This window comes from Pinus tabuliformis, chromosome 9 (genome assembly GCF_031772625.1).
Source record: "Pinus tabuliformis cultivar Carrire ecotype Pingquan chromosome 9, CPIR1, whole genome shotgun sequence".
In the NCBI taxonomy this organism is placed as follows: domain Eukaryota; kingdom Viridiplantae; phylum Streptophyta; class Pinopsida; order Pinales; family Pinaceae; genus Pinus; species Pinus tabuliformis.
Window position 1 is genome coordinate 1,057,675,208 of NC_142307.1, and position 25,593 is coordinate 1,057,700,800.

General features: G+C 43.7%; 2 non-coding genes and 1 pseudogene across 2 annotated transcripts; all 3 read left to right on the forward strand.

Moving 5' to 3' along the window:
- Positions 1-17,420: 17,420 nt before the first annotated feature.
- On the forward strand, positions 17,421-18,926 carry LOC149152367 (18S ribosomal RNA; annotated as a pseudogene).
- A 2,715-nt stretch (positions 18,927-21,641) lies between these two features.
- LOC149152368 (5.8S ribosomal RNA) lies at positions 21,642-21,795 on the forward strand. The gene has a single exon (XR_016263937.1). It is a non-coding gene; the product is annotated as a 5.8S ribosomal RNA (ribosomal RNA).
- A 247-nt stretch (positions 21,796-22,042) lies between these two features.
- On the forward strand, positions 22,043-25,448 carry LOC149152369 (25S ribosomal RNA). The gene has a single exon (XR_016263919.1). It is a non-coding gene; the product is annotated as a 25S ribosomal RNA (ribosomal RNA).
- The last annotated feature ends 145 nt before the right edge of the window (positions 25,449-25,593 follow it).

Here is a 25,593-nt window from a genome sequence, read left to right on the forward strand (position 1 = left end):
CTTAGCCACCTGGTTACTTGAGTCCAGACTTTCACCAGGCGAAGTAGAAGATGAGGACGTAGAGACAGGTGAAGAAGGGGAGAGGTCCACCTTGGAATCAACATGTTGTTGTTCAGGTGGAGGAACTGATTGACCAGTAGTTAAGACATTAGGGATTAGAGAGGTTGAGAACAACCAAACAGGCAACCCAACGGTTAACCCAGGAAGGGACAACGTTGCCATGTAAGGAGCACCAACATTCCCAAAAGGAGGAAAATGACCAGGATTCCCATTAGAGGGGATTCCTAGGTTGGTGAACTCTGGAAAAGTTGCCATCAAAAACTGAAAATCGCACACAGGGCTGAAGAGTCAAGATAAACAATCAAACAGTCAACAAACAAAATCTAACAGGGTGTGTGAGCACCGGTGATTTAATTTTTACCACATTGAAATTAAGAAACTTCACCGTTTCATGTTTTAAGAGTCAAGAAACGGATAAAAGGTGACTCTATCACTTTCATATTTGAAGCAAGCGTGAAAGGAAAAGCGCTTGGTGATCCTTTCAAATTTAGGGAGTCAGAAAAGATCAAATGACTGCTCAGGGATACTAGGCAAAGAGGGTGTACCAAATAACCGTGAACTGCAATATACACCTTGGTTTTAGAAATGAAAGAGAAATCAACCAAGGACTTACCTACGTGCAGGCAATCTCCTCGAATGCTATGTTCGGTGTATCACGGGTATAGGGTGGCAGACTCGGCTTCCTATGGATAAAGGATGATAACCTAGTGGGGTCTCCCCATATACTCGACGGTACGTGAGAGCACAATTCCGTACTAGACCACTATTGAGTCATAGAAGGAGGAATCACCCAAGCTTGAGTGGAAATAAAAGTGACTAGGTTTAACGACGCCGGAGCACGTCTCTAGCCTAGACCTATAAATATGTTCCGTTAAATTCCAATGTGTTGTTAGATTCATTCAGTTCATTTTAAAGTTGATCTTGTATTATGTTTTAGTTTTCAGGCCTTACCATATGTAATGTCTCAAAATTTCCTAAATGCAAACTATATACCACAATATATCATTTCATTCGATGAATGCCAACTAAAGTAAGGAGAGAGTTTCCATTCACTTCCAACAATGCAAAAAATTGATCACTAAGAGAAAATATAAGAAATTCTCTAATGCACCAATTTCATCAAGAAAAACTAATGCAAATCAATTCCAAAATAGTTTTTATTTTTATTTTTGTGTGTTTAAAACAAGCCTAAAAATATGTAAATTCAAATCAAAGAAAACTGATCTAAATCTACGATTGATTTTTCAGAATGTAAACTATGAAATTGTAATCTATGCACAATTCACTTGAAAAGTATGCAAATGTAATCTATGCACATTTTTCATTCATATTCTAAAAATGATAATTCTAATTATGCAAGTGTGATCTATGTAAGATAATTCTCAAACATAAGATGATTCTAATGTAATCTAAGAACCAATCAAGTGAAAATCAAGAAAATTGGGTGAGAGTTCCAAAGATCAAAAAATAAAAACAATCAAAGGCGATTAACACTCATACAAAAGAAAAAAGATGAAAAATTGTGAAAAGACTGAGACAAACCTCCAAGTAATGACCAAAGGAAATCAAATTAAGAATTTCTCAAAAAAGAGACTCAAAACCAGTCAAACAAGACTCCAACACACTCAAGCAGTTGAGAAGACTCCAAGACTCCAGTCAAACAAAGACAAAGCTTAGAAGGCTTAAAACCAAGAAAACTTTAACCGTTCCCAGGCCTGGCGCGACTGTCAATCTGAAACTAGTGCCTTTTAAGGATTGGCACGGGTTGTATATTAGCAAATAGCGCCAATTGGTGCGACTGTTACGCTAAAGAAGCATGCCAATCAAGTTTTCTATGCAAAAATAAAAAAGAAGCAATCCAAGACCGGGCCAACGATACCCAGGTAAACCAAGAAGCAAGAAACAGCAAAAGGACTCAACCTAGAAGGCTGACCAAGCAGGTAAAAAAAAAGAAACAACCAAAAAGGCAAGACAAGCTCCCCAGCGGAGTCGCCAAATTGTTGAGGAGGTAAATCCCCTCTGCGGACAAAGGCGATCCCTACTAGCCCAGAACGGGTCTAGCAACAATCATACAACGCTACAACGCAAGTTCCTTGTTTGGTCCCTATAATACTAGTGATTACCCCATTACTATTATAGTTATACCCCTTATTAATATTGTTGTGCCCCTATTGCCCCCATATTGTTATTACTATGCCCCATAGAATCCCTCTATTGTTATTTTTGTGGCTTTATATTATTATTGTTAGGTTGGTTGGATTATATTGTGACTCCTAAGACTCCTATATATAGAAAGGAGGTTTTGTAATTTGAATCATCCAAGAATTATTCATTTATGTAATGTAAAGGAGGTTCCCCCTCGAAGAGTCTAAATTCTAAGGCGTTGATCTATCTTTTCTATCTTTTCTTGAGCTGGTTTCATAACATTTGGTATTAGAGCTTTGGATTCTAGGGTTTCTCTATTCCAAACATGTCATCGTGGAATTTTCGCTATAAATTTTTTTCTGCAATGTTTCAGAAGTTGAAAGAAAAGCCAATTTGAGAAGATATCGCGCTGAACCTTAGGTCCAAATTTCAGAGCTTTTCATGCTATATTTGCGGAGATATGATTTGAGGAAGTTGGTCTTTTTGCAGACTCCTGAATTACATTACAAATAGGTAACTTGGGGAAAATCGTAATACCTTTCTCTCTGGGGATTGGATTGAAATTTCGTAAGAAGGTATAGAAAAAGGGTGGATTTTAGTTTCTTGTATGAATTTTTCAGATCCAAAGGTCGAAACAATGACTCGTGGCATGTCGTACAAGTTCGCTCTACTGAACTAGTCTATAATCAAGTCACTGTGAGAGATTTCGCATAACTCTTCCTTGGAGAATCCAATTTGGGTCAGACTTGTGGCATTGGAAAGAGGGCGTAGAAGACTACTACAAGTTGCAATTTAAGAATTGAAGGATCTGAAATTACAGAGATACATCAGATTCAATATCAGGGTTCTACAAAGTGAAAAAAGGTGTGTCGTTTTTTTTTAAATTTTTGCGTAAGCTTGGTTTGAAGGAATTCAAAGGGCATAGTAAAGCATTATTATCGGTAACTAATGCCCCGAGGAAAGAAAATGCAAACACCTAGTAAGGAACCTGAAAGCTCTAGCATGACTCATGAAGAAGAGGAAGAAATGCTACATGATATATCAAAATTACAAGAACAAGTGCAACAAATGTCACGCTCACAAAAGCTAACAGAAGCTAAGATAAATGGTGTGGAATCTAAGATAAAGGGCATGGAAGCTAAGATGGATGATTCGAAGATAGATTCAAAGAGAGACATGGTAGATTTGAAGACAGATTTGAAGACAGACATGGCAGATTTGAAGACAAATTTGACAAATTTTCTACGAGAAATACTTACTAATGTTGAAAAGGTTGTAAAGGAAACTCATGATGCGAACAAAAGAAATGTTAATAATGATTCCATAGACTCTAATGTTGGATCGAAGACCCACCATATTCCAAAAATTGATATGAGGAAGTTTGATGGCAAGGATCCTGCCACATGGATATTACAAATGGAGCAATTCTTCGATCTCAATAATGTGCAAAAAACACAAAAGGTACGTATGGCAACTTTATATTTGGAACCAAATCAGTTTGTATGGTATCAATGGCTTTGCTCTCGTAAAAAGTTTATCACTTGGGCAATTTTTACGGAAATATTAATAGCACATTATGAGGATACAAAAAGCAACACTTTTTTTAGCCAATTGATAAGTCTCAAACAAAAGGGTTCAATAATGGAGCACATTGAGGAATTCCAAAAATTGAACATAAGGGTAAAAGACATTCCAGAGGAGCATAGGATTGATGTGTTCATAGGGTCTTTAAAGGATAATATCCAACATGATGTTCGCCTTTGGGAACCTGATTCATTAGAGAAGGCATTCAGGTTAGCAAGAAAAGTGGAAAGCAAAATTATGGCAACTAGGAAGCATACCACTCACAACTATAAAGATGGAAGTGTTGTTGCCCCTAGTCTTCCACAACCTACAAGGTTGACACCACAACAATTGGAAGAAAAAATAGCAAAAGGGCTTTGTTACAGTTGTGATAGCAAATACACTAAAGGTCATAAGTGTGCTGAGAATAAATTATTCTACATAGATTGTGAAGAGGAAGAAGAAAATGAGCAAGAAAGGTCAAAAGAAGAGGATATACTCCAGGAACAAAGCCTAGATGAAGAAAAAATAAATCTGACCATATCTTGTAATGCATTGGTGGGAATTACCACTCCTCAAACCATCAAGATAGAAGGACAAATCAAGAAGAAAAAGGTAATAGTGTTGATTGATTCAGGAAGCACCCACAATTTTATTCATTGTAAGGTACCAAAATAATTAAATTGCTTCTATACCCAGCACCAGAGTGTCAAGTGATGATTGCAAATGGAGGAACAATAAATTGCTTTGGAAAGTTCCATAATATCAAGCTATCCATGGGATAATATGTATTGACTAGCCCAATGCTTTCCATTCCAATGGGAGGTGTTGATGTTGTACTAGGAGTCCAATGGCTACAATCCTTGGGTACAATAGCTTTTAATTCTCAAGAACTTTTCATCAAATTTTCTACGGAAGGAAAGGAAGTTGAATTAAGGGGTATTGCAAGGAAACCAGGAAAGATAATCAACTCTAATGGTATGACAAAGCTTCTAAGAAAGGAGCAAAGAGGTGTAATTGCACAATTATGTTTGCTAGATGTTTCCATATCGGAATCATCTATTTCTCCAAATCTCCAAAAAGTCCTGGACAATAATTCCAAGGTATTTGAGACTCCCAAAGATCTCCCACCTATGCGTGATCATGATCATGCTATTCATCTGATTCCAGGAAGTGTTCCTCCAAACATCAGGCCGTACAGATATCCCTATGTCAAAAAGAGTGAAATCGAACATATGGTTGCAGAAATGCTAGAGGCTGGTATAATTCAACCGAGTCAAAGTTCTTTCTCTGCTCTAGTAGTATTGGTGCACAAGAAGTATGGATCATGGCGCATGTGTCCAGATTATAGGGAGCTCAACAAGCTCACTATTAAAGATAAGTTCCCCATTCCTGTCATTGATGAATTACTGGATGAATTTCACGGATCAATTTACTTCACCAAGTTGCATCTTCGTTCAGGATATCATCAAATGAGAATGAATACTGAAGACATTTCGAAAACAACATTTAGAACTCATGAGGGTCATTATTAATTTTTGGTCATACCTTTTGGCCTTACCAATGCACCTTCAACCTTTCAAGGTTTGATGAATTCAATTTTCAAACAATTCCTTAGAAAATTTGTGTTAGTATTTTTTGATGATATACTAATCTACAACAAGTCTTGGAAGGATCATGTTGAACATCTTGACAGGGTGCTACAACTATTGGAGGAGAAACAATTATATGCAAAAAGATCCAAATGTTTCTTTGGAGTCCAGGAGGTGGAATATCTGGGTCATATTGTATCTCATGAAGGAGTTAAGGTAGACCCTAGCAAAATTAAAGCCATTAAGGAATGGAAAATCCCCACGTCCATAAAGCATCTATGAGGATTTCTCGGGTTGACAGGGTATTATCGCAAGTTTGTTAAGAATTATCGGAGAATAGCAGCACCTCTAACAACATTATTGAAGAAAGATGCATTTTCATGGACTCCGGAAGCAAAAAAGGCCTTTGAACATCTTAAAGAGGCAATGTGCCAAGCACCGGTCTTAGCTACACCGGACTTCACAAAAACCTTTATTGTGGAATGTGATGCTTCATGAAATGGAATTGGTGCTATTATAATGCAAGATGAAAGACCCATTTCTTTTGAAAGCCGTCCAATCAAGGGAAAGTTTTTAAGCAAAGCTATTTATGAGAAGGAAATGTTGGCAATACTCCATGCACTTAAGAAATGGCGACCCTACCTAATGGGAAGACACTTCAAGGTAAAAACGGATCATGATAGCCTTAAATACTTATCCTCTAAAGAGCAACAAAAGTGGGTCACAAAGATGTTGGGTTATGACTTTGAAATCATCTACAAAAAAGGGAAGAAAAATGTGGTGGAAGATGCACTCTCAAGAAAGGATGAGGATGTGGAAGCATTGTTGTACGCCATTTCTATTATCCAACCAGATTGGATAAACGAAGCAAGGGAGGAATGGAAGAATGACGAAGAAGTGTAGGCACTTATTCGAAAGTTACAACAAGATTCCAGTACATCTGATACATTTAGCTAGCAAAATGATTCTTTATGGTACAAAGATCGCTTATACCTCTGTAAGAATTCCCAGCTAAAACAAAAGATTCTTATGGAATTTCACACTTCTCCCTTAGGAGGGCACTCAGGATTTTTAAAAACTTACCACAGGGTTAAGAAGGAATTTTGTTGGGATGGCCTTAAATCAGATATTCAAAAGTTTGTGGCGGAATGTTTGGTTTTCCAACAAAATAAAGTTGAAAACAATTAAGACATTGAGTCTATTACAAACTTTATCCATTCCAAGCCAACGTTGGGAGTAGGTTTCAATGGATTTTATCACAGGTTTACCCAAGTCTGAGGGAAAGAGTGTCATCATGGTGTTAGTTGACAGACTTACCAAGTATGCACACTTTTGTGCATTATCACATCCATTTAAAGCCAGTACAGTTTCTACTGCGTTTATGGAAACAATTCAAAAGCTACATGGAAACCCAAAGATTATTGTAAGTGACAGAGATCCCATTTTCACGGGAAATTTTTGGACATAATTATTTTCTTGTCTTGGTACTCAGTTAGCTCATAGCTCATCTTATCATCCTCAATCTGATGGGGAAAATGAGATAGTAAACAAATGTTTGGAAGGATATCTTCGTTGCTTTGTATATGATAAACAAACACAATAGGTCAAATGGTTGCCTCTGGCTAAATGGTGGTATAACACTTCCTTCCATACAACAACAAAAATGACCCCATTTATGGCACTTTATGGTTATCAACCACCACCCATCACATCATATTTAAGAGAAAATTCTAAGGTTCAGGCAGTGGAACATCACATCGAACATCAACAACAAGTCCTCCAACTCTTAAAGGATAACCTTGTTTTGGCACAGAATAGAATGAAACAATAGGCAGATCAACATCGCAGTGAAAGAAGTTTTGATGTAGGTGATTGGGTATTCCTATAGATACAACCATATAAGAAAATGTCCCTCAAGCAAGCTAAGAAGGATAATAAATTATCACCAAAGTATTATGGTCCATACAAGGTGTTGCAAAAGATTGGTACTATGGCATACAAATTGGAGCTTCCTGCAGCTTCTCGATTGCACCCAGTTTTCCATGTTTCATGTTTTAAGAAGGTTATAGGCGAAAAGCTCCCAATTCAAACAATATTGCCAGAACTTGACGAGGAAGGAAAAATTATATTGGAACCGGAAGCAGTCACAGAAACAAGAACTTGACAGCTACGAAATCGATCAATTTCAGAGTATCTTATCAAGTGGAAGAACTTATCCACTGAAGATTCCACATGGGAGGATGAGAATTTTATGCAGAAGTATCCAGAACTACTCAAGCGTCGAGGACAACACTTTTTTGAAGGAGAGGGGCATGTTGGGTCCCTATAATACTAGTGATTACCCCATTACTATTGTAGTTATACCCCTTATTAATATTGTTGTGCCCCTATTGCCCCCATATTGTAATTATGTGCCCCATAGAATCCATCTATTGTTATTTTTGTGGCTTTATATTGTTATTGTTAGGTCGGATGGATTATATTTTGACTCCTTAGACTCCTATATATAGAAAGGATGTTTTATCATTTGAATCATCCAAGAATTATTCATTTATGTAATGTAAAGGAGGTTGCCCCCTCGAAGACGCTGAATTCTAAGCCGTTGATCTATCTTTTCTATCTTTTCTTGAGCTAGTTTCATAACATTCCTAATTTCAAATTAATAGACCAGTGGTGAAGGCCTACTTGGATTCCAACGCTAGTGCTTGTAGAAGAGGTGGTGCTCCCATTCCTTTGCTCCGGCAGATCACAATCCCCATGTTGGGTCCCTATAATACTAGTGATTACCCCATTACTATTGTAGTTATACCCCTTATTAATATTGTTGTGCCCCTATTGCCCCCATATTGTTATTACTGTGCCCCATAGAATCCATCTATTGTTATTTTTGTGGCTTCATATTGTTATTGTTAGGTCGGATGGATTATATTGTGACTCCTTAGACTCCTATATATAGAAAGGAGGTTTTATCATTTGAATCATCCAAAAATTATTCATTTATGTAATGTAAAGGAGGTTGCCCCCTCGAAGAGGCTGAACTCTAAGGCATTGATCTATCTTTTCTATCTTTTCTTGAGCTAGTTTCATAACATTCCTAATTTAAAATTAATAGACCAGTGGTGAAGGCCTACCTGGATTCCAACGCTAGTGCTTGTAGAAGAGGTGGTGCTCCCATTCCTTTGCTCTGGCAGATCACAATCCCCACGATCTCCGCAAATGGAGACCTACACATACAAGAAACGACGTAAACACAAACATAAAAATCCAGCGTATGCAACTATATATCAGTCCGAAAGGATATAACTCATCATCATCACAAATAACAATAAAAGTGGAACCATAACCAATAGTCATTCATTAACAATTCATCAAAGAAGAATACAACCAAAGTTCTGACGCTAGATTCTCCTTTGGCTGGGTAGTCAGCAGCACATGTCTTGCAAAGCTTGTTGGGAATAAGGACAAGTCTCTCTCTCTTTGGTTATTGGACAAGAATCTGCTTGCTTGGATTTGGCCTTGTGGGAATTAAGAAGGCTCTTGCAGCATGAAGCTCTTGGAAACTTGACAATTCTCAATCTCTGGAATTATCGAACTCTGGAACTAGCTTGCAAAGGAAATGGGCAAGCTTTTATAAATGGAGGAAGGGGAGTTGGGATCATAACCAATAATCATGGGATTGGCCAAATCATCAAGGAAGCTTCCATGAGAGGTGGCAAACCACTTCCTCTCTATGGAAATCCGTAGCCAACCCACCCAACTCAAGATAGATTCAGTCCAGGAATTTGTTAGGATGAAACTTCCGTCATTTGTTTGTTAAAAAACACCACTGATTATGGTTGGCGTGGGTGTGACTCTATGACAGAGCACCAACTGGCATGCCCTCTTTGGAGGATTTCCCCCATTGGCATGAGGGCTGCAATATGGAACCGCGCCAATGGAAAAAGGGCTATTTTTAGGGTTTTTTAATAGGAGATGTCTTCAAGGCAAACAAAGCTCATGTTCAGGGGAATGCAATGCAAGTGTTTGTAGGCCATGTCACTTCTCATAGGTCTTGGAATGAGTCCTCCAAGATGCGGGAGAGGGGTAGCAGGGACGGTGACAAATTGTTGTGTAACATGCATTCTCATGGTTTGAGTGTGACAGCTGGATTAGCTACCCAACTAGTTCAAACATGGGGGCCGGCATGTACAGAGATGTGTTATTATTTGTTGGAGTATCATGGAAAAAGTTCACACAAGGATGACACATGATGAGATCGACACGATATGTTGTGGGAGGCATGTAGCTTGGAATGGAGGGGCCAGCCTTCCACGATGGGGAGTAACATGTGGAGATTTTGACAGGGTGGTTGATGATCATGGATTGAGATGATTTTTCGATGTATGAGATACCGATGGGGTGTATGCCTTGGTATGGATATCTTGGTGACATATGGTTGTTGGGATGAGATATTGTCGAGGATGATAATGACTTCAAGTGGAGGAGGATGTAAGGACCTACGATCCGTGTGATGGGCAGGGTGACTCCACCATGCGAAGGAATTATGCGAAATGCCTGCGAAATGAACCAAGAGACGAGTTTATATGATGTTGGGCGAGTTGTGATGGCAGTCCCACGAGTTGGGCGAGCCGACCCTCCACTCGGGCAAAGGTAACATGTTGAATGATTCAGCTTGGGAATTGGGCATGGGTCGGTCGGGTGACACAACCCGCCACCCACCCGTATATATTGGTGGAGACGATCCATCATCATTCGACCAACACAAGTTCGAACAAGGAGTTCTACCATGTGTGGATGAGCCCGCACGATGGGTAGAACTTGGGTGAAAAACTCGTGCAAGAAAGTGAGTTGAAAAACTTGGGTGAGAAACTCGGGCGAAAAATTCATGCAGGAAACTCGTGCAGAAAACTTGGGAAAGGGTGAACTTCGGACGAGGTCGTTCAGGCAGAACTCGGGCGAAGTCATTGGGCAGAAAACTCGGGCAAGGTTGTCAAGTAGAAAACTCAGGTGAGTTCATTCGGGTGAACCAGGAGAGGTCGTTGGGCAACCCGGGTGAAGTCGTTTGGGCGAACCGGGTGAGGTCATCAGGCGACTCGAGTGAAGTCATTCGGGCGAACCGGGTGAGGTCATTTGGCGACCCAGGTGAAGCCATGTGGTGACTCAAGTGAATGAGTTTGGGTGAATGGGTGGACATGTTGATGGGAGACTAGGCGAGGGCACACCAAAATGAAGAATCGTATGGACGGGTGACCCGGGTAGGGCGCGTCGTGCACGACGAAACAGTGTAAATGATGAAGTGTTGGAGTTGTGAACAAAGGTGTGACTTGTGCGGAGGCACCCATGTGTGGTGACTTGGTTATGACGAGGCACGCCCAAGTTGGGAAAAAAACACGATGGTGCGATGAGGTGAATGAAGGGTTGGTGAGTCATGCGGCAACCATGTAGAGGCGTCGATGAGCTGGGCAACCGAGTTTTCCGAAGTTGGAAAATTGGCTAAGTGTAAATTTGGGGTTTACTAATATTTAACTTGTACTTATAAAAGAAGATTATATATATTGATTTGTGTAGACTCATATTGTAGGGAGTTGCCCCTCCCTTTATACCGTTGTGCAATTGTATATGTGTTAATTGCTGTTGATGATGAATATGTATGGGTTTTCATCTGTATAAAGGATAAATATAATATTTGGTAATGAAAAATAAACTAAGTATGGAATGTTAAGCGTGGTCTACAATCGTAATTATTGGTGAAAAGAAAATGGCTAGTAGTACCGCACCTCGCTATAGTACGGTTGAAAGAGTACCGCCAGTGTAGGGGCGTGACAGGATGGGTTGGGCGAGGGCATCCGTGTAAACTTGTTCGGGCAGGTCTGGTGAGGGCGCACCTGGGCAAACGAGCCCATATCAAAAATTCTAAGTTGTGACCCAAGGTTGGCTTTGTGCACGTTCGTGCAGCTCATTTGCCAAGCTCTCCCTTGTCCCTTCGTTTATGTCGTGTTGGCGCCCATGTAAATTCGTTCGAGCGAGTCGTTTAAGGGCATCTATGTCAACTCGTTCGGGCGTTTCGTTTGAGCGGGTCAGGCGAGGGTGCGCCCAGGAGAACGAGCCCATATCAAAATGCTAAGTTGTGACCCAAGGTTGGCTTTGTGCACGTTCATGCAGCTCGTTTTCCCGACTCTCCCTTGTCCCTTCGTTACAGTCGTGTGGGTGCCCATGTAAAGTCATTCGACCAGGTTGTTTGAGGGCATCCGTGTCAACTCGTTCGAGTGGGTTGGGCGAGGGCATGCCCGGGTGAATGAGTCCATATCAAAAATGCTAAGTTGTGACCCAAGGTTAGCTTTGTGCACTTTCGTGCAACTCATTTTCCTGACTCTCCCTTGTCCCTTCATTACGGTCGTGTGCGCGCCCATGTAAACTCATTCGGTTGGGTTGTTTAAGGGCATCTGTGTCAACTCGTTCGGCAGGTCATTTGAAGGCATCCATGTAAACTCATTTGGGCAATTCGTTCAATGTGATGGCGTGCCTGGGCACACGAGCTTGTATCAAAATTGCTAAGTTGTGACCGCGGGTGGGCTTTTTGCATGTTCGTGTAGCTCGTTTGCCCGACTCTCCCTTGTGCCTTCGTTTTAGTTGCGTGTGGGTTCCCATGTAAACTCCGTTGGGTCGCTTCAGGTCGAGTTGGGTCGTGTCGTGTCATGTCATGTGAGGGAACCCATGAAAGCTCGTTCGGTTCGATCGGGTCGGGTCGTGTGAGGGAACCCATGTAAACTCGTTCGGTTCTTGCTTTTCGTGTGAAAAGTGGGCTGGTAATTGAGATGTTTATTTGGTTCTGCCTGAAGGATGGCCTTGGGTCACTTGTAGGGTGGTTGATTCTCATCTACTCTCCATCCCCACTCGGTAGCACACGAGCAGTAATGTTGGCCATGCTCGCCTTGGTTCCTCAGTCAACTTTTCATGTGAAAGGTGGGTTGGTAATTGAGTTGTTTTTTCAGGTCTGCCTGAAGAATGGCCTTGGGTCATTTGTAGGGTGGCCAATTTTCATATGGAGGAATATTTGAACAATTCCCCTTCTGCTGTCCAAGTTCTTGGAGTTGTATGGGTTGTTGTGGTGTGGCTCCTTGGCTCGTCCTGGTCCCCTCGTGCCCATCCAAATGATACAAGTGACAGGTTTTCTTTTCGTGTGAAAGGTGGGTTGGTAATTGAGTTGTTTTTTTGGGTTTTCTTGTAGGATGGCCTTGGGTCATTTGTAGGATGGTCAATTTTCATCTTCTCTACATCCCCACTCGGTAGCACATGAGCGGTAATGTTGGCCATGCTCATCCTGGGAGGCATATGTGAACAGTTCCCCTTCTGCTCTCTAAGTTCTTGGAGTTGGATGGGTTGTTGTGGTGTGGCTCCCTAGATCGTCCTGGTCCCCTCGTACCCATCCAAATGATAGAAGTGACAGGTTTTTCTTTCGTGTGAAAGGTGGATTGGTAATTGAGTTGTTTTTTTGGGTTTTCCTAAAGAATGGCCTTGGGTCATTTGTAGGGTGGCTGATTTTCATCTTCTCTCCATCCCCACTTGGTAGCACATGAGTGGTAATGTTGGCCATGCTCATCCCGGGAGACATATATGAACAATTCCCCTTCTTCTCTCCACGTTCTTGGAGTTGTATGGGTTGTTGTTGTGTGGCACCCGGGCTCATCCTGGTCCCTCATGCCCATCCAAATGATATAAGTGATAGGTTTTCTTTTCGTGTGAAAGGTGGGTTGGTAATTGAGTTGTTTTTTCGGGTTTGCCTAAAGGATGGCCTTGGGTCATTTTTAGGGTGGTCGATTTTCATCTTCTCTCCATCCCCACTCGGTAGCACATGAGCTGTAATGTTGGCCATGCTCGTCCTGGGAGGCATATGTGAAAAATTCCCCTTCTTCTCTCCAAGTTCTTGGAATTGTATGGGCTGTTGTGGTGTGGCTCCCTCGCTGGTCTTGGTCGCTCATTCCCATCCAAATGATACAAGTGATAGTTTTTCTTTCCGTGTGAAAGGTGGGTTGGTAATTGAGTTGTTTTCTCAGGTTTGCCTAAAGGATGCCCTTGGGTCATTTGTAGGGTGGCCGATTTTCATCTTCTCTCCATCCCCACTCAGTAGCACATGAGCTGTAAGGTTGGCCATGCTCATCCAGGGAGGCATATGTGAAAAATTCCCCTTCTAATCTCCAAGTTCTTGGGGAGTTGTATGGGCTATTGTGGTGTGGCTCCTGGGCTCATCCTGGTCCCCTCGTGCCCATCCAAATGATACAACTGACAAGTTTTCCTTCCATGTGAAAGGTGGGTTGGTAATTGAGTTATTTTTTTGGGCTGGCCTGAACGATGGCCTTGGGTCATTTGTAGGGTGGCCTATTCTCATCTTCTCTCCATCACCACTCGGTAGCACATGAGTGGTAATGTTGGCCATGCTCGTCCTGGGAGGCATATGTGAACAATTCCCCTTCTGCTCTCTAAGTTCTTGCAGTTGTATGGGTTGTTGTGGTGTGGCTCCCTAGTGTGTCCTAGTCCCCTCGTGCCCCTCCAAATGATACCAGTGACAGGTTTTCTTTCCGTGTGAAAGGTGGGTTTGTAATTGAGTTGTGTTTTCAGGTTTTCCTAAACAATGGCCTTGGGTCGTTTGTAGGGTGGATGATTTTCATCTTCTCTCCATCCCCACTCGGTAGCACATGAGCGGTAATGTTAGCCATGCTCATCTCGGGAGGCATATGTGAACAATTCCCCTTTTTCTCTCTAATTTCTTGGAGTTGTATGGGTTGTTGTGGTGTGGCTCCCTGGCTCATCCTGGTCCCATCGTGCCCATCCAAATGATACAAGTGATAGGTTTTCTTTTCGTGTGAAAGGTGGGTTGGTAATTGAGTTGTGTTTTTGGGTTTTCTTGAATGATGGCCTTGGGTCATTTGTAGGGTGGCCAATTTTCATCTTCTCTCCATCCCCACTCGATAGCATATGAGCGGTAATGTTGGCCATGATCATCCTGGGAGGCATATGTGAATAATTCCCCTTCTTCTCTCTAAGTTCTTGGAGTTATATGGGTTGTTATGGTGTGGCTCCCTGGCTCATCCTGGTCCCTCATGCCTGTCCAAATGATACAAGTGATAGGTTTTATTTCTGTGTGAAAGGTTGGTTGGTAATTGAGTTGTTTTGTTGGGTTTGCTCGAATGATGGCCTTGGGTCATTTGTAGGGTGGTCAATTTTCATATTCTCTCCATCCCCACTCAGTAGCACATGAGCGGTAATGTTGGCCATGCTCGTCCCCATCCCTCTTGCCCATCCAAATGATAAAAACGTTAAAAATTTTCTCGGTGCTCCTTTGAGCCCTCGTTTTTGTGGTCCCAGATGGAAGCCCCAAAACTCTGTCTTGCCTATGTCGCTATCATGCCCCTTGGTTGTTGCGAATAGAAAATTTTGATTGGGCTGGGCAACCATGTGTGGCTCCATTGAAATTGGCTCCTTGTTATATTGTTCACCTCCTACCTATTTGTTGGGGAGGGTTTCTCTTTCCGTGTGAAAGGTGGTTTGGTAATTTATTTGTGTTTTTGGGTTTGCCTGAACGATGGCCTTGCCAATGTTTTTGGGTTTGCATGAATGATGGCCTTGGGGCATTTGTAGGGTGGCCAATTTTCATCTTCTCTCCATACCCACTCGGTAGCACATGAACGGTAATGTTGGCCATGCTTGTCTCGGGAGGCATATGTGAGCAATTCCCCTTCTTCTCTAAGTTCTCACAGTTGTATGGGTTGTTGTGGTGTGGCTCCTTGTGATGGCTAGCCTCTTCATTGTTTGGTTGTTTATGGTGCCTGTTTCTTGTGCTTGTACTCTTTCTGTGTTGGCATTGTCAATTGAGATGCATACATTTAAGAGGGACGTGGAAGGGTTTTGGTTGTAAACCACCTACCCTCCCTCTTGCTTGCTTCTTCCGTTGGGTGATGTGAGGTGTTGTTATCCTTATTGTAAAGTTAAGGGTTGGCATTCCTTTCAAAGTGCACATCATTCATTGTTGCGTTGGCTTTGAGGTTTTGATAGATGTGTTGGCCCATATGTTTGATCGAGCGGTCAGCTTTTTCCTTGCATCTTATGTTGTTGGCAGGCTTTTGCGGTTGGAAATGTTAAGTCACAACGTTTATGGGCATTTGTTGTTTCAATTGTGTATGCGCTCGTGGTCCAATGGGGAGGAAGCTTGCTACGTTGATGGTGGGGGATATATGGAAGAAGGATTTCGAGGTGGAATTCTTTGACCTCCCTCCTTTGTGTGGAGGTGGCTGTAGGTGAAAATTATTCATTGTCCAATTGGTAAAGTTGTGGGTAATCTCCTAGGTTGACTGTATGTAGGGTGCATGGGGTACGGAGCTGCCGGATCCCTCATCCTGTTTGGATATGTTCCTGTATTGTGTAGCGAACCTCTTGATTTTCATTTATTTCCTTCCTTTACCTTCACATTGTGGTTTCTGTAGGTGGTCAAGTGATCGAGGTCCATCGTTGCTGCTATCCGGGTGGACTCCTAGGTGGCCTCGGTGCGCGGTGGGGAGGGTCAGGGGGCATTTCTAAGAGAGGTTGTGTGCTCGGTTGGTCATGTTTATTTCCTTCCGTTTCCTTTGCATTGAGGCTCTCGCAGGTGATCATGTGATTGAGGTCCATCGTTTCTGTTGTCTGGGTGGAATCCTAGGTGGCCTCTATGCAGGGAGGAGAGGGTTGGGTGGTATTTGTTGTTTCAATTGTGTATGCGCTCGTGGTCCAATGGGGAGGAGGCTTGCTGCATCGATGGTGTGGGCTATCTCGAAGAAGGATTTCGAGGTGGAACGCTTCGACCTCCCTCCTTTACGTGGAGGTGGCCGTAGGGGAAAATTATTCGTTGTCTAGTTGGTAAAGCTATGGGAAATCTCCTAGGTTGCCTGTACATAAGGTGCATGGGGTGCGGAGCTGCCTGATCCCTCCTCCTGTTTGGATATGTTCTTGTATTGTGTAGTGAGCTTCTTGATTTGCATTTATTTCCTTCCTTTGCCTTTGCGTCATGGTTGCCGTAGGCGGTCAAGTGATCGAGGTCCACTGTTGTTGTTGTCCGAGTGGACTCCTAAGTGACCTCGGTGTGCGGTGGGGAGGGTCGGGGGGAATTTCTAAGAGAGTTTATGGGCTCAGTTGGTCTTGTTTTATTTCCTTTCATTTACTTTGCATTGAGGCTGCCATAGGCAATCATGCGATCGAGGTCCATCGTTGCTGCTGTTCGGGTGGACTCCTAGGTGGCCTCTATGCGAGGAGGGGAGGGTTGGGGGGCATTTCTAAGGGAGGTTGCGGGATCGGTTTGTCTTGTATTATTTCCTTCCCTTTCCTTTGTGTCGAGGCTACCGTAGGTGATCATCCAATCAAGGTCCACTGTTTCTGCTATCTGGGTGGACTCCTAGGTGGCATCGGTGCCGGGCAGAGAGGTTTGTATGGCCTCTCTATGATAGGATTTTTAGTTGGTCATCCTTTTTTTATTTCCTTTCTTTTCCTTCGCATCGAGGCTACCGTAGGCGATCTGGAGATTGAAGTCCATCATTACTGTTGTTCGGATGGATTCCTAGGTGGCCTCAGTGTGGGGCGGGGAGGGTTGGGGCTCATTTAGAATATAGAGGTTGTGTGGTTGGTTGTTCTCCATTTATTTCCTTTGCATCAAGGCTGCCACAAGTGATCGGGAGATCGAGGTCCACCATTGCTATTGTCCGGGTGGACTCCTAGGTGGCCTCGATGTGGGGTGTGGAGGCTTTTGGAGGCATTTCTAAGGGAGTGGGTGAGTGATCGCTCGTTTTCTTGTTGGTTGGGGCATGGTTGAAAAATCTAGAGTGGCCATGTGGCATTGTGGTTTAGCAGGTCTTAAACCAGGTCTACCCATTTGTTTGCCATGTCCTTGGCATGTTGCGTGTGCTCCCTTCTTGGGATGCAAGAGGTGCAAGGCATAAAAGTTTTACATGATATTTTGACATCTATTTGACTTGATGGGTGTTTAGGTTAGCTCTTGGTAAGAGAGCACCCAGAATGCCCTTTGAAATGGGAGGGTACTACCTGGTTGATCCTGCCAGTAGTCATATGCTTGTCTCAAAGATTAAGCCATGCATGTCTAAGTATGAACTAATTCAGACTGTGAAACTGCGGATGGCTCATTAAGTCAGTTATAGTTTTTTTGATGGTACCATACTATTCGGATAACCATAGTAATTCTATAGCTAATACGTGCACCAAGTCCTGACTCTTTGGAAGGGATGCATTTTTTAGATAAAAGGCCGGCGTAGGCTTGCCCGCTTCTCTAGTGAATCATGATAACTCGATGGATCGCACAACCCTTGTGCTAGTGATGTTTCATTCAATTCTGCCCTATCAAATTTCGATGGTAGGATAGAGGCATACCATGGTGGTGACAGGTGATAGAGAATTAGGGTTTGATTCCAGAGAGGGAGCCTTAGAAATGGCTACCACATCCAAGTAAGGCAGCAGGTGCGCAAATTACCCAATCCTGACATGCGGAGGTAGTTTCAATAAATAACAATACTGGGCTCATCGAGTCTAGTAATTGGAATGAGTCTGGTCCTATTGTGTTGGCCTTCGGGGCTGGAGTAATGATTAATAGGGACTATCGAGGGCATTCATATTTCATTGTCAGAGGTGAAATTCTTGGATTTATGAAAGACAGACCACTGTGAAAGCTTTTTCCAAGGATGTTTTCATTAATCAAGAATGAAAGTCGGGGGCTCGAAGACAATCAGATACCGTCCTAGTCTCAACCATAAACGATGTCGACCAGGGACCAACGGATGTTGCTCTAAGGACTCCGCCAACACCTTCTGAGAAATCAAAGTGTTTGGGCTTCCAGAGGAGTATGGTCGCAAGGCTGAAACTTAAAGGAATTAATGGAAGGGCACCACCAGGAGTGCAGCCTGCAGCTTAATTTGACTCAACACGGGGAAACTTACCAGGTCCAGACATAGTAAGGATTGAAAAATTGAGAGCTCTTTCTTGATTCTATGGGTGGTGGTGCATGGCCGTTCATAGTTGGTGGAGTGATTTGTCTGGTTAATTAAGAAAATGAACGAGACCTCAGCCTGCTAACTAGCTACGCAGAGGTTCCCCTTCGTAGCCAACTTCTTAGAGGGAATATGGCCGTTTAGGCCATGGAAGTTTTAGGAAATAATAGGTTTGTGATGCCCTTAGATGTTCTGGGCCGCACGCGCTCTACAATGATGTAGCCAACAAGTTTTTCTTCCTGGTTCGAGAGGATCAGGAAATCTTCTGAAATTGCATCGTGATGGGGATAGACCATTGGAATTATTGGTCTTCAACGAGGAATTCCTAGTAAGCGCGTGTCATCAACTCGTGTTGACTATGTCCTTGCCCTTTGTAGACACCGCCCGTTGCTCCTACCAATTGAATGATCCGGTGAAGTGTTCGGATTGCATCGACGATGGTGGTTCACCGCCATCGACATCGTGAGAAGTTCATTGAACCTTATCATTTAGAGGAAGGAGAAGTCATAACAAGGTTACCATAGGTGAACCTGCGGTAGGACCATTGATAGCAGGGGTTTTCTTTTTTGGTTTGGGTTGGTTGAGTTTAGATTGCAATGTGGGATTGTGTGGTGTGTCTCTAGGGGAGCGGGTTTGGTGTTTGGCAGGAACATTGTTGGTTGCTTGTCTTGTGGTAACACTTTTTTTTTCGTGTGTGTGCCTACAAGCCATGCTTGTTCTTATCCCACCCATCCTTTGTTTTTCTTTCCCCCAGTGTGTTTCTATAGGGGGTTCATAAGCTAGTTCCTTGGGAGCCCTTCTGACCATCTGTTTGGCCAGGTATGGTTGCTGTAGTTGAGGTGCTTGGGATATACGATGGATAAATTTAGACTCATTCGTAGCAGTGGTGCTCAGACTTTTGTTCATTGGAAGGCATGGGCCAAGGGTGCGGGCTTCCATAGTTAGTTCTCTCGAAAAGGCAGCGGTGGTTTATGTATTGCTTGGGTGAGCTTGTTTTGCTGGTGGTTGGGTCGAGGGAGTGGTTGCGCATGGGCCTTGTAGTTCAAACCTTCCGTGAGGGGAAATTGTCGGGGTGGGGTCAGTATGGGATGGATGAAGAGTGATTCTACCCATTGGGCTGGCCACCCTAGTCCTCCTGACCATTCCTCGACATGCCCTCACGGAAGGGTTGGGTGTCCAGGTAATGGAAAACCCCTCCCTCTGTCTAAGCTCCATCAAGATCGCAATTTTCCCCACCGATGGGAATGAGGGTGGAAATCTTATCTAGTGCCTTTACCATCTAGGGAATTCCTCATCTTCTCGTGAGCCACTCCCCTTCTAAGGGAAAAAGAAGTAGCAGGTTGTGTCTTTGTTACTCCCATTGAATTGTGGGTTTTTTGTGGGACTTGGTCATTTCTTTGTTTCGTGGTGTGCGCTTTGCAGACATCCCTCTCTTTAGTGGCCTTGCACCATCAATGTATTTGTGGCCCAGTGGCTTTCTCTAGCATTGAGTGTTGGCCCATGACAACTCCTCTTTGGAGTTTGATTCTTGACCCCCATTGACTTTCTCGCTAGAAAGGTTGTTGGGTGTTTTGTACACGGAGGGGTGCAATAGCGGGGTGGGTTTGTTATTATTAGTCTATTTGTCATTTGAAGCCTTGTGCCAGGTTGGGGGGTTGTTTACCTCTTAGTAACGTGCTCCAGACACTGGTCTCATCGCGACCCTTGTCTTTTCTAGTGGTCAAGTTTAGGTTGTGATTTATTTGCTTGGTTGTTTGATTGTTGTTTGTTATGTTGTAAGCTAGAAAGGGTGTTGTGTCGTAATGTATGTGGGAGGGTGTGAAGAGGTGGGATGCTTTTTTATTGGGTGCCTTGTTTGATTTCTTTTTAGTTAGCAGACATCTACTCGGCGTGCTGTTGAGCTTCTCTCTTTTCTTGGGATCTTTGTTTCTTCGGTGTTTTTTTCTTCCCTTCTTCCTTTTGCCCCTAGATTTATGGAGAAGAGGTAGGATTGTTGTGGATTGATGTTCGGGAAGGACGAAAAGCAGTGCGAGTTCCTGGGGTGGCCACCCTAGTTCTTCTTAATCGCCATCCCCTGTAGTTCCCCCTTTTTGTGAAGGCATGGGGTTTGGGAAGCTTGTTCTTTGTTTGAGCCTCCCATTGTGAGCTGGTAACCACGTTTGATGTCTCTTGCTTTCATGTTGTTTTCTTCCCTTCTTGCTTTTGGCCCCTAGCTTTACGGAGAAAAGGTGGGATTGTTGTGGATTGGTGTTCAGGAAGGATGAAAAGAAGTGTGAGTTTCAGGGGTGGCCACCCTATTCCTTCTGGATCATCATCCCTTGTAGTTCCCCCCTTTTTGTGAAGGCACAGGGTTGGGGAAGCTTGTTCTCTGTTTGAGCCTCCCCTTGTGAGCTGGTAGACACATTTGATATCTCTCTTTCTTTCATGTTTTTTTCTTCCCTTCTTCCTTTTGGCCCCTAGCTTTACGAAGAAAAGGTGGGATTGCTGTGGATTCGTGTTCGGGAAGGACGAAAAGTAGTGCAAGTTCCTAGGGTGGCCATCCTAGTCCTTCTCAATTGTCATCCCCTACAGTTCCCCCCTTTTTGCAAAGGCACGGGGTTGGGGAAGCTTGTTCTCTGTTTGAAGCCTCCCCTTGTGAGCCGGTAGCCACGGTTGATATCCCTTTCTTTCATGTTGTTTTCTTCCCTTCTTCCTTCTGGCCCCTAGATTTATGGAGAAAAGGTGGGATTGTTGTGGATTGGTGTTTAGGAAGGACGAAACGCAGTGCGAGCTCCCAAGGTGGCCACCCTAGTCCTTCTCGATCATTGTCCCCTTCAATTCCCCCCTTTTTGCGAAGGCACGGGGCTTGGGAGGCTTGTGCTTTGTTTGAGCCTCCCCTTGTGAGACAGTAGCCACGTTTGATCTCTATTTCTTTCACTTTGTTTTCTTCCCTTCTTCCTTTCAGTCCCTAGCTTTATGGAGAAAAGGGGGAATTGTTATGGACTAGTGTTCGGGAAGGATTAAAAGAAGTGTGAGCTCCCAGGGTGGCCACCCTAGTCCTTCTAGATTGTTGTTCCATGCATTCCCCCCTTTTTGCAAGGGCGTGAGGCTTAGGGAGATTGTTCTCTGTTTGAGCCTCCTCTTATGGGGGGTAGACACCTTTGTTTCTCTTTCTTTCATGCGTTTTTCTTCCTTTCCTCATTTTGACCCTTAGCCTTACATTTGTTGTGGGGGGGTGCCCCTATTCAGTGTTGTGGAAAATTTTCTGGTAATACGTGGAAATGACTCTCGGCAATGGATATCTCATCTCTTGTTATGATGAAGAATGTAGTGAAATGCAATACTTAGTGTGAATTGTAGAATCCCGTGAATCATCGATTTTTTGAATGCAATTTGCGCTTGAGGCCTCGGTCGAGGGCATGTCTATCTGGGCATCGAATCCCATTTAAACACACTCCCTACAATATGTTAGGGAGTAATGGAGCTGGTCGTCTGCGCCCAATGTGGTGTCGTTGGCTGAAATACCTCGAGCGATGTTTCGTAGCATGTGTTGGCGAGCGGTGATCTTGTCCCCTTAGATGCACAGTCAGGGTTAGCTAATGCGGGCTTTGTGTGGTATTGCTCGAACTTATTTTTCTCTCTTTTGTCCTCCCATTGGGTAGGGCAGATTTAGCTCCAACTTTGCAACCTCAACTCAGGTGAGAACACCCACTAAGTTTAAGCATATAATTAAGCGGAGGAAAAGAAACTAACAAAGATTCCCCTAGTAGAAGCGAGCGAACCGGGAAGAGCCCAGCGTGAAAATAGGGCGGAAGCATCACCTGAATTGTAGTTTGTAGAAGTTTCCTCAGGGTGAACCTAGGCCAAGTCCCTTGGAAGGGGGCGCTTGAGAGGGTGACAGCCCCATCGGGCTAGGACCCTGCCACATCACGAGGCATTGTCGGTGAGTCGGGTTATTTGGGAATGCAACCCTAATTAGGTGGTATATTCCATCCAAGGCTAAATACAAGCGAGAGACCGATAGCGAACAAGTACCTCGAGGGAAAGATAAAAAGGACTTTGAAAAGAGAGTTAAAGAGTGCTTGAAATTTACGAGAGGGAAGCGGATGGAGGTTGTTGATGTGTCTCGGTTATATGTGGAACGGCTTAGGCTAGTTCGTCGCTCGACTTGAGGTGTAAACCAACACAGGCCACTGCATCATCACAAGTGCAAGTGGATTACTACCTGTCGATTTGCCATTGTGGTGGTCGAGGAACGAAGAGTGCGCCCTTGTGGCGGGCCATGTGCACCTGTGTGCTTGTGATGTTGGTTGGTGGGCTTTCCATTCAACCCATCTTGAAACACAGACCAAGGAGTCTAACATGTGTGTGAGTCGGCGTGTTTGAAAACCTGTGAGGCGCAAGGAAGATGACGGGCGAGATCCCCTCTTTAGGGGGTGCATCATCGACCGACCTTGAGCTTATGTGAAGTGTTTGAGTGCGAGCACACCTATTGGGACCCGAAATATAGTGAACTATGTCTGAGCAGGGCGAAGCCAAAGGAAACTTTGGTGGAGGCTCGTAGCGATACTGACATGCAAATCGTTCATCTGACTTGGGTATAGGGGCAAAAGACTAATCGAACCATCTAGTAGATGATTTCCTCTGAAGTTTCCCTCAGGATAGCTGGATCATGCAAGTTTTATCAGGTAAAGAAAATGATTAGAGGCATCGAGGGCGTATCACCCTCAACCTATTCTCAAACTTTAAATAGGTAAGAGGGTGCGGCTGCTCCATTGAGTTGTGTCGTGGAATCGAGACTTCCAAGTGGGCCATTTTTGGTAAGCAGAATTGGCGATGCAAGATGAATCAAAAGTCAAGTTACAGTGCCAAATTACGCGCTAACCTAGATCCCACAAAGGGTGTTGGTTGATTAAGATAGTGGGATGGTGGTCACGAAAGTCGAAATCTGCTAAGGGGTGTGTAACAACTCACCTGGAAAATCAACTAGCCCCAAAAATAGATGGCGCTGAAGTGCGCAACCTATACTCGACCGTCGGAGCAATTGCCTGGCTTCGATAAGTAGGAGGATGTGGGGGTCTTTGAGAAACCTCGGGCATGAGCTTGGGTGGATTGGCCCCCAGTGCAAATCTTAGTGGTAGTAGCAAATGTTCAAATGAGAACTTTGAAGACTGAAGTGGGGAAAGGTTCCATGTGAACATCACTTGGACATGGGTTAGTCGATCCTAAGAGATGGGGAAGCCTTGTATCAAGGGTGCGCTCTGCACGAGAATCGAAAGGGAATTGGGTTAATATTCCCGAACCGGGACATGGCGGCAGGTGGTAACATTAGGAAATCCAAACACATCGTCCGGGGCCCCAGGAAGAGTTATATTTTCTTTTTAACAGCTTGCCCGCCCTATAATCAGTTCAGCCAGATATAGGATCCAACAGTTGGAAGAGAACCGCACATCTTTCGGTGTCTGGTGCGCCCTTGGTGGCCCTTGAAAATTTGGAGGACCGAGTACCATTCATGCCTCGTCATACTCATAAATCACATCAGGTCTCCAAGGTGAATAACCTCTGGTCAAAGGAACAATATAGGTAAGGGAAGTCGGCATAATGGATCCATAACTTCGGGAAAAGGATTGGCTCTGAGGGCTGGGCCTAGGGGTCTGTGCCCTCAACTCATGGGTTGTCGGCAATCTACCTAAGCTGCTCTCACAGCGAGGGCAGGCAGTCATGTGCCAATTGGGCTACGGGTGCAGAATTCCCCCTGTCGGGGGCTCTTCCCTAGGCATCGAGCAATCAACTCAAAACTAGTATGGACAAGGGGAATTTGACTGTTTAATTAAAACAAATCATTGCAATGGTCCCTATGGATGTTGAAGCAATGTGATTTATGCCCAATGCTCTGAATGTCAAAGTGAAGAAATTCAACCAAGCACAGGTAAACAACAGGAGTAACTATGACTCTCTTAAGGTAGCCAAATTCCTCGTCATCTAATTAGTGACATGCATGAATGGATTAATGAGATTCCCACTATCCCTATCTACTATCTATCAAAACCACAGCCAATGAAACGGGCTTGGCAGAATCACCGGGGAAAGAAGACCCTATTGAGCTTGACTCTAGTCCGACTTTGTGAAATGACTTGAGAGGTGCAGAATAAGTGGGAGCCATTTTTGGCGCAAGTGAAATACCACTACTTTTAATGTTATTTTACTTATTCCGTGTGGTGAAGACGGGGCACTACCCCTGCTTTTGGCCTTAAGGCACGTTTTGGTGGGTCAATCCAAGTGGAAGACATTGTCAGGTAGGGAGTTTGGCTGGGGCAACACATCTGTTAAAAGATAACACAGGTGTCCTAAGATGAGCTCAACGAGAAAAGAAATCTCGTGTGGAAAAAAAGGGTAAAAGCTCATTTAATTTTTATTTTCAGTACGAATACAAACCGTGAAAGCGTTGCCTATGATCCTTTAGATTTTTGGAATTTGAAGCTAGAGGTGTCAGAAAAGTTACAACAAGGATAACTGGCTTGTGGTAGCCAAGTTTTTATAGTGACGTTGCCTTTTGATCCTTCGATGTCAGCTCTTCCTATCATTATGAAGTAGAATTCACCAAGTGTTGGATTTTTCACCCACCAATAGAGAACGTGAGCTGGGTTTAGACCATCATGAGATAGGTTAGTTTTACCCTACTAATGAACCGTACCGCAATAGTAATTCAACTTAGTACAAGAGGAACCATTGATTCACACAATTAGTCATCGCGCTTGGTTGAAAAGCCAGTGGCACAAAGCTACCATGTGTCAGATTATGACTGAATGCCTCTAAGTTACAATCCACGCTAGAAGCCGTGCATGTCACTCTTTGTCTGTACCTCGACCTGTAGTAGGGGCGTCGCTTTGTCACCCCCAGGGGCCCGTGTCATTTGCAAACCACGACCGTGAAGCATCTTGATCAGGGTAGCTTTGAAGTTCAATTCCAAACGGTCATTGAGAAGAATCCTTTGCAAATGACTTAAATATGTGACAGGGTATTGTAAGTGGTAGAGTGGCCTTGCTGCCAGGATCCACTGAGATTTAGCCCCTTGGTCGCCTCGATTCAGAGCTTTTCTTTTATCAAAAACAAATCTGGACAACCCTCCCGCTCTTGCGCCTTTGCCTCTTCCACCAGATGATAATTTTTTATTGCTTGGGGGTAGGAAATTTGGGGTTTCCATGTCATGCCTTGGCACACAAAATTTGTGGGTT